The sequence below is a fragment of the Sus scrofa genome, chromosome 3 (assembly GCF_054392235.1).
Source record: "Sus scrofa isolate SSC_HxYL_T2T_F1_AM1 chromosome 3, Sscrofa_HxYL_maternal_Yorkshire_Landrace_v2.0, whole genome shotgun sequence".
In the NCBI taxonomy this organism is placed as follows: Eukaryota; Metazoa; Chordata; class Mammalia; order Artiodactyla; family Suidae; genus Sus; species Sus scrofa.
In genome coordinates this window covers 65,328,602-65,343,946 of record NC_139385.1, presented here as the reverse complement: position 1 = coordinate 65,343,946, position 15,345 = coordinate 65,328,602, and the positions used below count along the sequence as shown (strand labels likewise).

The 15,345-nt window shown below is 47.6% G+C and overlaps 1 protein-coding gene across 10 annotated transcripts in view; it reads left to right on the top strand.

The window, feature by feature from the left end:
• Positions 1–15,345, top strand: part of NPAS2 (neuronal PAS domain protein 2) — a 192,629-nt gene that overhangs the window by 56,644 nt on the left and 120,640 nt on the right. Inside the window, exon 1 of one of the 10 annotated variants that reach the window (XM_021087168.2) lies at positions 7,124–8,390. The exons of the other annotated variants lie outside the window; for them this stretch is intronic. The gene's annotated coding sequence lies outside the window, so the exon portion shown is untranslated. Of the gene's footprint in view, positions 1–7,123; positions 8,391–15,345 lie in introns of those variants that run through there. 10 annotated transcript variants of the gene reach the window in all.

Genomic DNA, 15,345 nt, shown 5'->3' with positions numbered 1-15,345 from the left:
CCTACAACTTCGGTCACTGGGCGTTGCTTAGAAACACAGAATCAGAGTTCCCGTCGTGGCACAGTGGTTAACGAATCCGACTAGGAACCATGAGGTTGCGGGTTCGATCCCTGCCCTTGCTTAGTGGGTTGAGGATCCGGCGTTGCTGTGAGCTGTGGTGTGGGTCGCGGATGTGGCTCGGATCCCGCTTTGCTGTGGCTGTGGCATTGGCCTGTGGCTACTGCTGCGATTAGACCCCTAGCCTGGGAACCTCCATATGCCATGGGAGCGGTACAAGAAAAGACAAAATAAATAAATAAACACAGAATCTCAGCCCTGCCCCAGACCCATGGAATCAGAATCGTATTTTCACAAGATCCCAAGGTGATTTGCGCGCCAGTTTGCATTGAGAAGCACTGCTGTATATCTTTGTTTGTAAAACACTTTGAACTGCTTTTTCTCATTTTATCATTTGAGCAATCACGAGTAGCCACCTTCCCTCCCTCTGCGCGCTGACAGTGGTGCCAGTCTGGTGATGCCTAGTCTGGGCCCCGGTCCCCATGCCCTGGCCGCAGCTCAGGCTGAGTCAATATTTGATGTGCTGAGGAGGAGGAGACGGACAAAGGATGGAGGAAACGCAGGCGGTGGGGTGGGGTGGGGTGGGGGCTGGGGATTCCGTGTCAAGCTCTCAGGCCAAAGGCACCTGAGCTTACCCAGCTTCCTGTTTCCTGACCGCACTTCTGTGCCTGGGGCTATGGGTTGTGAAGTGGAGACCAAGGTGAGGGTCCGGGTGAGGGTGAGGATGGGGATGGCACCACTGGAGGTAGGAGAGGGTGGAGGGCGCAGTGCTGCCCAAGGGAAGGAGCCCTGGCCAGGGCTGGAAGGCCTCTTGTTTCTGTTGCATCGAGGCCCTTTTGCAAGTACTAACATGACTGGTTTAGGATGTAGGGTTGCTATCGGGTCTAGCTAACGGCTCCACAACATTTTCACGGTGCGTGACCTTCTCTACCCCTCCCTGCTTTGGTTTCCTTGCTGGTAAGATGGCAAGCATTGCAGGGCAGGCCTCTGGGGCCAGATGCAAGGGAAGAAGGCCGGTGGGGCCAGCTGAGGCCCAGACATCAAACCCTGAAGAATCACCGCAGCCCTGCGGTGCAGTGGAGGAGGAGAGGGAGTTTCGGGAAGACGCCCTGGTGGGCCCCAATGATGGTCACGAGGCTTCTCCTATGGACTCTACAGTTTAAGGGCTTTGCTCTAAACCTGTGAATTGGTGGCAGGGCCGTTTTGCCAAGTTACTCTTTGAAAGGCCCTGAGAGTGTGGTGATGCTCAGTAAAACCAGGTGTCTGAAGATCAGTCAGTGGACTAGGCAGCCAGGAGCAGGCAGAGACCCAGGACTGGGGATCTGGGCATCTGTGCTGACCATCTGCAGAGGTGTCCCTGCCTCCAGGACCTACAGGATTCTTCCTGGGGTCAACCTGCTGGAGGAGGGGGCCGGGGCGGGTTAGGGACCCATCCTGGCCTTGGGGCCAGGAGCTGTGTGGGTCCTCACTGCTCTTACTGTCATTTGCTGTTTTCTTGCCATTTCCTCCTCTAAACTTGTTATTTTGAAATAGCAATAGGGTCATAAGAAGTTGCAAAGAACTCAGTTCTGCATGCCCATCACCCAGTGTCCCCCAGTGGTTGCATCTTGCATCACTAGGATAGGAGGCCAAAACCAGAGGTAGCACCTGTGCCTTGTGTGTGTGTGTGTGTGTGTGTGTGTTGTTCTGTCATTTTAGCACATGGGTAGCACTGTGTAGCCACTGCCGTCTAGTCCCTTGTTTTTGGGGGGTTTTTTTGTCTTTTTTTAAGGTTGCACCCACAGCATATGGAGGTTCCCAGGCTAGGAGTCTAATTGGAGCTGTTGCCGCTGGCTTACACCATGGCCACAGCAACAGCAGACCCAAGCTGCATCTGTGACCTACACCACAGCTCATGGCAACGCCATGTCCTTAACCCACTGAGAGAGACCAGGGATCAAACCTGCAAACTCCTGGTTCCTAGACGGATTCGTTTCCGCTGCGCCACGTGGGGAACTCCTTTTTTTTTTTTTTTTTTTTTTTGTAAAAAACAGTTTTGGGACCCTTGCAAACTCCATAAGGTTTATTTCCTGGTACTTTCCTGGTGGCAGGAAGGTGCTAGATGCATCTTAGACGAAGGAGATGCCATATTGTATTCTGGAGTGTGTGGCTTAGAGACCCAATGGCTTGCCTTCATGAAGTCTCTCTCTCTCACACACACATGCACACACAAGCACAGACACAGATGAGCGCCTTCTCTGTGGAAGATGGGATGTGTTTGGAAGACTGTTCCTAAGACTGCTCCCTCCTTGGCGGGAAAGGAGTGGAGCCGGCTTGTTTACCTGTGTTCCTTTTTAGAGGAAAAGTGATTGTGAGGGCAGACAGCCTTAGAAATGTTGCTGTCATGCGTAAGAAAAGGAAACTGGCCCCACGAGCAGCAAATTACTTGCAATCACTCCTGTCCTATACTTGCAAACGTAGATGTGCTGTGCACCTCATGGACACGAGTCTACAATGAATTGGACTCTAATAAAACTAGAGGAGGAATTTGCATCCAGAAACCACAGCACAGCCAACCCACAAGGATTGCCCTTTTACTTCTTTGGAAGGGCAAAGATAGAAGGGTTAATTTGTTTAAACTCTTGGTGCTGAACACAAAGGCCTTGCTGGGATCCACTGGGGCCAGATGTTGAAATCAGTGACTGGGTTTATGCCAGGCCATCGGTAAACCCAGTCACTGGTGGTACAAATGAGTTCCCTGGGTCAGCATGGGTTCATGCTTAGTCATTGCCACTGACAGCATCAGCACCTGACAGGAGACTGCAAGGCAGGTCCTTGACCTACATCTGACTCACTTGCCGCAGTCAGCAAGGAGGCAGCAGCATAAACCTGAACTTCAGGTAACACATGCTCCAGGATATTGAGGATTTGCATGCCCTCTGTTAAGAGGAGAGCAGACTAGCATGAATGGCCCTGATGTGTCCCATGGCACAGTCATGGATGAAGAATGCTTTGTCAGGAGTTCCTGTTGTGGCGCAGCAGAAACGAATCTGACCAGGAACCATGAGGTTGCGAGTTCGATCCCTGGCCTCGCTCAGTGGGTTAAGGATCCGGCGTTGCCGTGATCTGTGGTGTAGGTCACAGACACGGCTCGGATCTGGCATTGCTGTGGCTGTGGTGCAGGCCAGCAGCTACAGCTCCAATTAGACCCCTAGGCTGGGACCCTCCATATGCCATGGGTGCGGCCCTAAAAAAAAAAAAAAAAAATGAATGCTCTGTTGTAGCCAGGCTTTCGTCATCATGCCTCCTTGTCACCTATATGGATACCTGGGCAGGCCGATTCTTACCCAGAATAATAAATACATGGGCTAAATGACCATCTTCAAAGAGTCAGAGGACCTGATTTAAAAAATTTTATTGACATATAGTTGATTGACAATGTTGTGTTAATATCTGCTAGGTGGCAAATGGATTCAGTAACTTCATATATATGGAAGAAAATATATAAGGAAGAATATATATATATACTTTTTTATATTCTTTTCCATTATAGTTTAATCACAGGATACTGAAAATAGTTCCCTGTGCTATAGTAGGACCTTGTTTATCCATTCAATATATAATAGTTTGCTTCTGTTAATCCCAAACTCCTAATCCATTCTTCTCCTCTCCTTCCCCTTGGCAACCGCAAGTCTGTTCTCTGTCTGTGAATCTGTATCTGTTTTGTACGTAGTTGTGTCATATTTTAGATTCCACACATGAGTGATATCATATGGTATTTCTTTCTCTGTGTTACTTCACTTAGTATGAGAATCTCTAGGTCCATCCATGTTGCTGCAAATGGCATTACTTCATTCTTTTCTTATGGCTGAGTAGTATTCCATTGTGTATATATACCACATCTTTATCCATTCATCTGTCAGTGGTCATTTAGGTTATTTCCATGTCTTGGCTATTGTGAATAGTGCTGCAGTGAACATAGGGGTGCATGTGTCTTTTCAAATTAGGTTCCTCTCTGGACATATGCCTAAGAGTGGGATGACAGGATCAAATGGCAAGTCTGTTTTTAGTTTTTTGAGGAACCTCCATACTGTTTTCCATAACGCCTGCACTAATTTACATTCCCACCAAGAGTTTAGAAGGGTTTCCTTTTCTCCACACCCTCTCCAGCATTTGTGTTAACTCAAGTTCATGTGCCTGATGCACAGTGAACCAAACCAAAACATCAGAGTCTAGAGCATAGAAAGGTTTATTGCAGGCCATGCAATGAAACAGGTGGCTCATGCCCCCCCCCACAAGAAAAACCTAAATGCCCCGAGTGGTTTTTGTAAAGTGATTTTAAAAGCTAGGTCAGTCTGATTGGCTGATGGTGAGGTGACAGGGTACAGGTGTTAACATTATCAGTCCTTAGGCCCCTTAGGCCCTGGGGGTTCTGTGCTCACGGTCATCCGGTAGTTTACATCTTTCATTGGAGGGGGGATGGTTCACATCTGTAAAACAACTCGGGAAATGTGCCCCACCCTCTGTTATCTAGGTATTTCAGAGAGGAGCTACAGCAAAGGCTGTGGGGAAGGGGCTTGTCCCTGGAAGACCCCATAGGGTCCTGGTCAGTTACAATTCATTATTTGTAGACTTTAAAATGATGGCCAGTCCGACTGGTGCAAGGTGGTACCTCACTGAAGTTTCGATTTGCGTTCCTCTAATAATTAGTGACGTTGAGCATCTTTTCATGTGCCCAACGGCCATCTGTGTGCCTTGAAGACCTCACTTTCTTAGGACATTTCCTAGTTTACAAAGTTACTTCTTATTCCACCAGAGGAAGAAAGCACAGTCCAAAAAACGGAGGAGATTCCCCAAGGTGGTCCAGCTGGTCAGTGATGGAGCCGACACCACGGTCCACATTCTCTGCTTACATGTGCTCCTGATGGAGGCACGTCCCCCCGCCACCACTGCAGTCTTCCAGTTTCACCCCAAGGGTGGCCCACAGCCTGGAAGCACTTTGTGAGTTTGCAGAGGAAAGAGAAGTGGCCATCGGTTCCAGGGGGAGCCTGGCTCTGGACTCCTCTCTGCTCACCCAGCCCCTTCCAAGTTCCCCAAGGGCAGGGAGAGCTTGAGAGAGCTTGACCTGGTTCTGGAGTCTGGCTTGACCAGGTCCATGGGGCATCTTTCAAGAGACTTGCTTTTGAGTAAAACCATGATACCCTTCAGTATTTTAAGGTCACCTTGAGGCTATTCTTCCCGCATTCAGTTCCTTCCTCTTTATCTAAATCCAAGTCCCGCTCTTCTTCCCCTGTTGCCATATGAGGGCATTTAGGAACTTATCAGAAAGCAGACAGTACCTTTAGAAGACAGAAAATTCATTGCATCTGTTTTTCTGCAACCGAGATAAGAGACCACAGAAAGAGGAAAGCACACGCTTTGTAGGACTCATCACCATCACACCTCTGATGTGCACACGTTTTTGCTGCCCCTGGGATTCTTGGCCTCGCAGTGGAATAAATCCTACAGTGTTGTCATCCTGCTGTATTGTCATGTGACACTGAGAGGCACGGAAACACATACACAGACATACACACAGCCATACAATGTTAAAACTTCACTTGCAACCATAGCTAAGAATGGCTTTGCTGTTGCTGTGAATATAATTTCTCATGACCTCAAAATGTTTGCAGGCATAAGACCAGAGACAGACCACTCCTCCGAGGGAGCTAGCTGGCTTGGTGTCATTCTGACATAGACATGAACTTGGCTTCCCACTCTGGAGCAAGAGAGAGTAAACCACATGAAAGAGGAAAGAATTGCAAAGGAGTAATTCAGGGAGAGTATAGATTGAAAAAGAGAAAAGCTGGGAGTTCCCATCATGGCTCAGCGGAAGTGAATCCAACTAGGAACCATGAGGTTGTGGGTTCGATCCCTGGCCTCAATCAGTAGGTTAAGGATCCTCCGTTGCCATGAGCTGTGGTGTAGGTTGCAGACGAGGCTCGGATCTGCTGTGGCTGTGGCTGTGGCGGAGGTCGGCAGCTGTAGCTCCAATTCGACCTTTAGCCTGGGAACCTCCATATGCTGCGGGTATGGCCCTAAAAAGGAAAAAAAGAAGTTTTCTAGGAGAAAAGAGTTAGGAAGGACTTAACATTCCTTACTGACATTTTATTTTTTACAATAATATATATACAAACCTGTAGTATGTATATAATCACAAACTTGACTTTGCCTAGTGAAAAATGGCCTGAGAGGCTTGACCTTTTCATTGAAAGAAGGAATGAATTACAATGAATATGTATTGCTTCTCTGTCTGAAAACAATGAGATAACTTTTTAATGTCTTCATTTATACCAGACATCTCCTTTTGTTTTATTTGTTGGTTGGTTTCCTTTTCTTGTTCCCAAACAAGTTTGTAAAAATTAAATGTACTTCTGTTTATGTCTGTAACATCCAAAAACATGAGTGTGGCCTTGGAACAATTATTTCATTCTGTTCTAAATATTTTGATTAGAGTTCTCGTTGTGGCTCAGCAGGTAAAGGACCTGATGTTATCTCTGAGGATGTGGGTTTGATCCCTGGCCTTGCTCAGTGAGTTAAGGATCCAGTGTTGCCGTAGCTGCTGCTCTAATTCGACCCTGGACCGGGGACTTCCATATGCTGCAGGTGTTGCCGTAAAATAAGTAAATAATAAAGAATCTGATAGCCTTTTCATAGACTCCAAGTCTAGCATGGTCTAAGGATTGAAGACTGCATGGCTTTATTTAAATAAAGATAAGTATATAACACCATTAAATATACCAAATTGCTTAAGTTACATAATCAAGTAACTAATTTGAACATGCTTTGAGATAATGCTGTATTCATTAATAAATGAAGAATAGACTGGACTAACGGAGTCAACTTATTTTAACAGCATTTTACTTTTAACTTGGCTAAACCTGTTAAATTAATTGTTTGAGATCAAAAAAAGAATCCAAACTTCCTCCCATTTTACCCAGAATTTCAAAGTTAAAAAAAAAAAAGGTAGTTGGGGCCTCATGGAAAGCAGGTGGTTGAAACTCTGATAATCAGGCTGATGGGTGGTGATGAGCTTTGCCTTACAGAAGGGTCGAGAAGGAGGGTGGGATTCTGCCTCCTCCAGTGAGTGGGCTGTGAGCCACGGACATATTTAAAGTATGATTCAGTTAACAGAAATGTTGTTTATCACCAGCTCTTCAGGAAAATACTGTTATGCAAGCTGATGTCCCCTGTACAGGAACCTTTGGGATTACAAGGGACATTTTAAAAAGGCTTGCCTTGCAGCTTCCCTGGTAGCTGGTAAATATCCTTGGAATTTAAAAATGGAACTAATTGACGTCTGTGGTTAGCATCTGTTATTTAAATGTGGACTCAAACCTTTTGAAGGGTTCCTGGATTGCTATAATAATCCCAGCCACCTGAGCTAACACTCATTGCAATCTTACCCCGAGGCTCACAGGATACTGCTTTACAGTATCGGTATTGTCGAAATAATGTCACCTGCCAGGTCAGCAAACAAAAGATGTTGCAGCCATCAAGCCACTGCTGCCACCCTGGACAGTGAGTTCTGAGGATGAAAAGCACAGGATACGGGCCTGAGACAGCTCAGGTGCATAACAAAGGAGTGATTTCGGTGAGCCCGGGCTCTTGCATCTTCCCATATATAGAAAAAGGCTAAATTCCTGATCTTGAGATGTCTGGTTGTATTTAATTAATATTCCGACTGCCTGGTCTTTGTTGCAAAAACTCCCATACATCCTGGCTCCTCCCTTCCCTCTTCAGAGCATCCCTCAGAGCCACCTGAGAGGCTGTGTCCTGGGCTGAAGTTCAGTTATGTTCACAGAAAAAAAAAAGTCATGCTCAACTCGTAGGTCATGCATTTTTTTGGCAGTCGACAACAGGTACTAGGTCCTTCAATCTCGGCTGCCCTGTGAAGGTGAGAAATCAGGCAGAGAGAGGTTTAGTAACTGATTATTATTTTTTTTTGAGATTTTTTCTTTCATTTATGTGTTTACTTAGTTACATCAGTTTGGATTCATGGGTTCATCATCAGCAGATTAAAATCTTTTACTTATCATTCTTTATTTGTCTAAGAATTCTTGATTTGGCTAGTGGAAGTCTTTCAGACTTGCTTTGGTGTCCTTTGGAAACCCCTATCACTGACGATATCCTTTCTTTCTTTTAGATTAAGATATAATAGACGTGTAACCTTAGTTTCAGGTGTACAACATAATGATTCAATGTTGGTATATATTATGAAATGGTCACCACAATAAGTCTAGTTAACATCCATAACCATACATAGTTAAAATTTTTTTTTCTTGTAATGGGAAATTTTAAGATCTATCCTCTTAGTAACTTTCAAATATATAACAGTGTAATTAAGTACAGTCACCAGTCACTTTACATCTCCATAAGTTATTTTATAGACATTTGTACATTTTGAATACGTTCACCCATCTCCCCCACACCCCACCACCAGCCTCTGGAAATCATCAATTGGTTCTTTGTATCTATGAGTTTGGTTGGGTTTTTTTGTTTTATTTTGCTTTGTGTTTTGGCTGCTCTGCTAGTTAAAGGACAGAGTCACATTTCGAATGCATTTGCTCTCCCCGAACTGCAGCCTCTTGGTCAGCCATGGGGCACCCCAGGAACAACATATGTGCTGAACACGTGTGAGCAAAGGCCCAAAAGGCCAGGAGGAGGAAGGAAGGATTGACTGCTCTCCAGACCCAGGATGCTCTGGCCTCTGCCTTTTCATTCTTTTTTTATTTTATTATACACACACACACATAGTCTTTTTAGGGCCGCACCCTCGGCATATGGAGGTTCCCAGGCTTCTGGTCAAATCGGAGCAGTAGCTGCCGGCCTACACCATAGCCACAACAGCGCCAGATCCAAGCTGTGTCTGCAACCTATACCACAGCTCATGGCAACACCAGATCCTTAACCCACTGATCGAGGCTGGGAATCGAACCTGCATCCTCCTGGATACTAGTCAGATTCATTTCTGCTGAACCACGACGGGAATTACTATTTTTATTTATTTATTTTTAATTTAATTTTGGAGTTCCCATTGTGGCTCAGCAGTTAGTGAACCCGACTAGCATTCATGAGGATGTGGGTTTGATCCCTGGCCTCGCTCAGTGGGTTAAGGATCCAGCATTGCCATGAGCTGTGGTGCAGGTGCCAGAGGTGTCTTGGATCCCATGTTGCTGTGATTCTAGCATAGGCCAGTGGCTACAGTTCTGATTGGACCCCTAGCCTGGGAACCTCCATATGCCACAGGTGCAGCCCTAAAAGACAAAAAGAAATAAATAAAATTTAATTTTATTGGAATAGAGTTGACTGACAATGCTGTATTATTTTCAGGTATACAGCGAAGTGAAATCAGTCATCCCTATAAATCTATCCATTCTTCTTTTCCCATCTAGTTTATTACAGACTATGGGGTCGATATTCCTATGTGATACAATAGGTTCTCGTTAATCATCTTTTGTATACAGCAGTGTGTATATGTGTTAGTTCTTGAAAACACCCAAGAGAAAACTTTTCAGAGAAGTCACTGCTGAAGGAGGTTGGGTGAACATCGCCAAAGTAGTGGGGTTTTAGACCTGAACGTATTTCAAAGGTTTATTGACAAAACTGTTGTGGTCTGCGCAGCTGGGTCAGAAAAAAGAATTTTCCAGCATAGCCAGGTGAAGGAAAAGAAGAGTTTATTGAGATAAGAGATGCTATAAGCACAGTGGGACAACTTCCTGATGATCAGGGAGAGCCGACCCCGGGGCATGGTCATGTCTGTTTTTATAGCCCAGGGAGGGTAGAGGTCTCAGGATACACCTGCTGACCTGCTGATGGGTTGGGGAAAGAGGGGTCTTAGGATATACTTGCTGGATGGTTGGGGGTGTATAAGGCGGGGTGAGGAGTGGGCCACAATCCTTTCCTAGTAGGGGCGGGAAGGAGTAGGACACAGCACTCAAGGTGGGGGAGGGGCATTACAAGGAGACGGGTGGGGCGATAAAGGTCTGGCAGTTCTTGTCTTGGCCAGAGACTTTGAGTTCTAGCTCCTTGAAGGGGCCTTGAAGTCCAACAAAAACCTCCTGAAACCTTTATTACAGAAATGAAATAAAGAGGAGACCGTGTCCCGCATGTCATATATCTGAGTTTACAGACTCGGACACTGTCGCCTGGCCTGGGCCACAAGGCCGCTGCTCTGCTGAGAAATATCTATGGGGCACCAGGCTGACTGCTCTGCTCCTGTTCTGGGTTCCCTGGAGGCTCTTTGAGGGGTTGAGCTAGGAGCCGTGTCCCTCCCGGGAGCCCCAGGGAGCAGGAACAGCTCAGTGTCCTCCTTGTCAGTCTGGACCCACTGGTCCCAGCACCCCCCCTCACCCCCCGGTGAGCAGCCAGTTCTTACCAGTAGTTGAAGGTGGAGGGAGCCAGCCAGCTGGGAGGCAGCACTGCAGTTGGCCCTCTGTTCATGCAAATTGTCGGGGCGTCACACCCGTGCAGGAGAAGGTCATTGTTGAAGGAGGTTGGGTGAACATCACCAAAGTTTTGGGTTTTTAGATCTGAACATATCTTGAAGGTTTATTGACAAAACTGTTGTTTTTGTCATTAACAAAATTAACATTAACAGCTCATTTTACTGCCTTCAAGACACTAACCGCAGTATCTTTGAAGGTAGGGAAATGGCAGTGGGTGTCTACCCTGGTCTCGTTCTGCTGTTGTTTGCGGCCTTTTTTTTTTTTTTTTTTTAGGAATTGGGTCCCCCCCCACTTTCCTTGAGTTGTCCTCATTCCCTGGGTCCCCTGTCTGCTGAGCCACCCAGGCTGGGCACAGAGCCACCAAGCAGGCACCACCCCTCTCCCGGCGGCCCTGCCTTCCCATCACTAGTGCATCGTGGTGGAAGCGCCTGTTGCTGTGCTGACCTACTTTTGCTGTGTGCCCACGGCAAGCTAAGCCTGTTTAGCGTTGTCCAGAGGGGCTGGGCAGAGCAAGGAGCTTTCTGAGCCGTACAGATGGCAGTCTTCTGAGCGGACGTGATTTAATCTGGTTGCCCTGTTTTCCATTAGTCTAAAGGGTTAGGACCCAGTCCCCGAGGTGACCCAGAGATAGCGTCCAAGCTCTGGGGCTTCCAGGTCAGCCTCCTGGCTGAAGAGCCTGCTTTATAGTGAATTATCACAGGGAATTGAAGCCTCCAGCCTCTCCCCAAACTTGTAAAGCAGATTCCCAAGTAGAAGCGCTTCTGCCCCACTTCTCCTCTGCTGGGAACCTGTCCTCAGCCAGGGACATCTGAGGAGATGTGGGGGAGGGGAGGGGTCACTGTGCTTGCTTTCGAGGGTTTACCATCTAGTGGGGGCAGACAGACAGCTAAGGCCCAGGTGGCAGAAATAGATCGATGTTAAAATGAGGCGAGGATGGGCATTCCCGTCATGGAGCAGTGGAAACAAATCTGACTAGGAACCATGAGGTTGCAGGTTTGATCCCTGGCCTCGCTCAGTGGGTTAAGGATCCTGTGTTGCTGTGGCTGTGGTGTAGGCTGACAGCTGTGGCTCTGATTGGACCCTTAGCCTGGGAACCTCCATGTGCTGAGAGTGTGGTCCTAAAAAGCAAAAAAAAAAAAAACCAAAAAACAAAACAAAAAAAAAAAGTGAGGGTAGGATGGTGGAGGTGGGGCAGGGGCTAGGAGTGCCTTCCTGATCTTGGAAGGGCTGGAGGGATGAACAGGATGGTAGTGGCCTGGACACAGGAGGATGTCATGGCAGCGCAGACGTCAGGGGACAGGGATGGAGGGTGAAGTGACTTGGGAGGAGTGAAGTCACAAAGGCAGCTCATCACCAGGGGCTGTGGATGCTGCGCTTAGGGATCCTGGGGCATCCTGGTGAGCCTCGGCCTGCGTACCCAAGATGTCCATTTACATACACTATTGTTTTTTTTTTTAATTTATTTTACTGAAGTACAGTTGATTTGCAATGTTGTTTCAATTTCTGCTGTATAGTAAGGTGATTCAGTTATGCATATACATATTCTTTTTCATATTCTTTTCCATTATGGGGTATTACAGGATATTGAATATAGTTCCCTGTGCTGTACAGTAGGAACTTGTTGTTTACCCATCCTATATATAATAGTTTGCATCTGCCAACTTTAAATTCCCATCCCATTCCCCTCCTGGGCAACCACAAGTCTGTTCTCCATGTCTGTGAGTCTGTTTCTGTTTCGTAGAAAAGTTCATTTGTGTCATATTTTAGATTCCACACATAAGTGATATCATATTGTATTTGTCTTTCTCTTTCTGACTGACTTCACTTAGTATGAGAGTCTCTATTTCCATCCATGTTGCTGCAAATGGCATTACTTCATTCTTTTTTATGGCTGAGTTGTATTTCATTATATACATATATGTATACATATAACCACGTCTTCTTTAATCCATTCATCTGTTGATGGACATTTGCGTTGCTTCCATGTCTTGGCTATTGTGAATAGTGCTGCTATGAATATAGGGGCACATATATATTTTTGATTTAGAGATTTGTCTGGATAGATGCCTGGGAGTGGGATTGCTGGATCATATGGGAGTTCTATATTTTGTTTTCTGAGGAACCTCCATACTGTTTTCCATAGTGGCTGCACCAATTTACATTCCCACCAACAGTGCAGGAGGGTCCCCTTTTCTCCGCCCCCTCTCCAGCATTTGTTATTTGTAGATGGCCATTCTGATGGGTGCACACACTTTGTTCTTTGCCATGGTAGCTGGATGTGTCTGTTTCTGCTTATGGGTGAAGGATAGTGTCTGAGAGGGTCGTCCAGAGGGAAAAACACAGGATCAAATAGTGATGATTGAATAAGCTGACATGAGAAAACCAGAAGCCGAGCTTTATCTGTAGTTAATTTCACTAACTCAGTACCGTGTGCCCAGTGCAATGCCTCCCAGAAGGTGTTCTGGGCCTGGACTTTCTCAGCTCAGGACTCACACTGAACGTCCTGACAAGGGGTCATATCTTGAATTCTTTTGGACACCCTGAAGCTTCTGCCTGGGCTTGGGAGCTGGGGCAGAAGGGGCATCAGGCAGGTGGGCAAAATGTGCTTTGCTTGGGGGTCACGTCATGAGATGTCTGTGGGAGAGCTTAGTCTCTTTTTCAAAAGAAAACTGATCCTTCTCATCTCCTTGCAGTTTCTGCAGGGCTGTCCAGGGCAGAATTGAGTAAGGAGAGAGGTCTTCTGAAGGTACAAAGTGAATGTTTCCAGTCCTGCCGGATTGACTTTAAATGTGTAAAAACCAGCCATTTCTGCCCCTGTGATGCTCGCTTGCTTGATGAGCAGGACTGGGGCTTGGCTGGTGGCTGGCTTTCTGCCATGGCTGGGTCTTTCTGGAGGAGGGGCTTCAAGTCCCCTCTCTTGGGGGCTGGGGGCTTCCTGTCCACCGTCCTCCTGGTGTCTGTTCTGTGACTCATCCCCCCAGCCCCCATCCGTCCCATCATGTCCAGAGGGCAGGCCTTTCTCCAGACTTGATGTGCAAAGGGCCTGCAAGGGTTTCTTGAGGAGGAACGCCGGCTCCCAGCACATCTCAGGCCCGGCTGCAGACTCCTCTGTGCATTTCATGGTGGCAGCTGGGAATGAAGAGGCAGGTACGGGATGCTGCTGGGAAGCACCAGGGAGACTCGGGCCAGTGATGTTCTGACCATGGGGATGCTTTGGCCGGGCATTCCAGGGGGAGGGGACAACACTGTTCTTGTTAGAAACTGTCCTCCAGCCAAAGCCCCTGGAGCATCCTGAAATGTGACTGTGGCCACCGGGCCTTCCTGCAGTGGCTCTTTAGTCTCATGAGCACAGTTGGTCACCTCCTTCCCTTCCTGGTGGGTGGCACTAAGCCTCTCCTGGGGGCCCCTGAGGGGCAGCACATCAAGAGCAGTAGGACCTGGAGCAGAGACACCTCAGAAGGAGCTCAAGGTCCTTGCCCCCCCCACCCCTCTTTTTTTTAAGTTCAGAGGGCCTGGGCATTGGTCACCAAGGCCAGTTTCCCAACCCTGGGCTCCAGATTGACCCAGACTTTTATGTCAGGTGGGGGGGGGGGCTGTCCAGGCAGCTTGGGTGGACTTTTCAGCCATCCATGCCAGGGGAAGCCCTTTCCCCACCCAGGTGACCCCCCACTTCCCCAAGCAAACTGTGCTCAGCTGAATCATACCTGGGGAAGGAGGGCAGGACGATCTAACTTCATGGGTTCCTGTGCAAAGTAGTCATGGTGGTTGCATTGGAAACATCAAGAAAGAGCCTTCCCCTAGGGCCTCTGGCCCCTGAGCTCTGGGTAGAGGTGGTGGCCAGCATGCCCTGTAAAGAACAAAAGTGATGGGGAGTTCCTGCTGTGGCTCAGTGGTAACGAACCCAACTGGCATCCATGAGGATGTGGGTTCAGTACCTGGCCTCGTTCAGTGTGTTAAGGATCCGGCATTGCCATGAGCTGTGGTGTAGGTCGTAGATGTGGCTTGGATCTGGCGTTGTTGTGGCTGTGATGCAGGCTGGCAGCTGTAGCTCCAATTCAACCCCTAGCCCGGAACTTCCATATGCCACAGGTATGGCCCTAAAAAGCAAAACAAATTAAAAATAATAAAAATAAATAAACAAAAAGAACAGAAGCGATGGCCATGAAAGGAGACGAGGGAAGACAATGCAACATAAAGCTGCTTTGGACCAACCAGGTGTGTGGCCGTAGGTCAGTTACCTGCGGCTCTGAAGATGCTGGCCTGCTCTCCTTCCAAAGCCATGGATTCTGCACCGTGGAGAGGAGGCGGCTCACCTTTCCTGCCCAGCCTGCCCTCTGTTAAGTGAGCTCCAGATGAGCAATCTGGAGGGGCTTTCATGAGGACCATGGCAAGTCGGGGTCAGCTCCCATTTACAGACAAGGTCATCCTCCCTCTGGCTCTGTCTGGACCACCACTGAGTGAAGGAAAGAGTCTAGAGAAGGCGCAAACCTAGATCTTGTTTGCTCCCAAACTCGCTTGGCTGCCACCCACAGTTAGCAGTTACAGAAGCGTCCCACATTTTTATTAAACGTTGTTTGAGGCTCTGATATTCAGCCGCACATTCCACAGCCTGGGTGTCTGACACAAATGTGACCTCTTGTTTCCAGGACATCATCTTTCTTGTGTGCCTTCCTGTGAACTTGAGCACACCAGGATCAAAGTCGCCAGGCCCAAAGGAGCATTAGCACCAACCGTTAGGTGGACCGAGATGCTGGGCTGCAGCTGTGTTTTATGGATTCATTTCGGTTTGTCTGTGGCAGCTCAACAGTGGCTCGTAACAAAG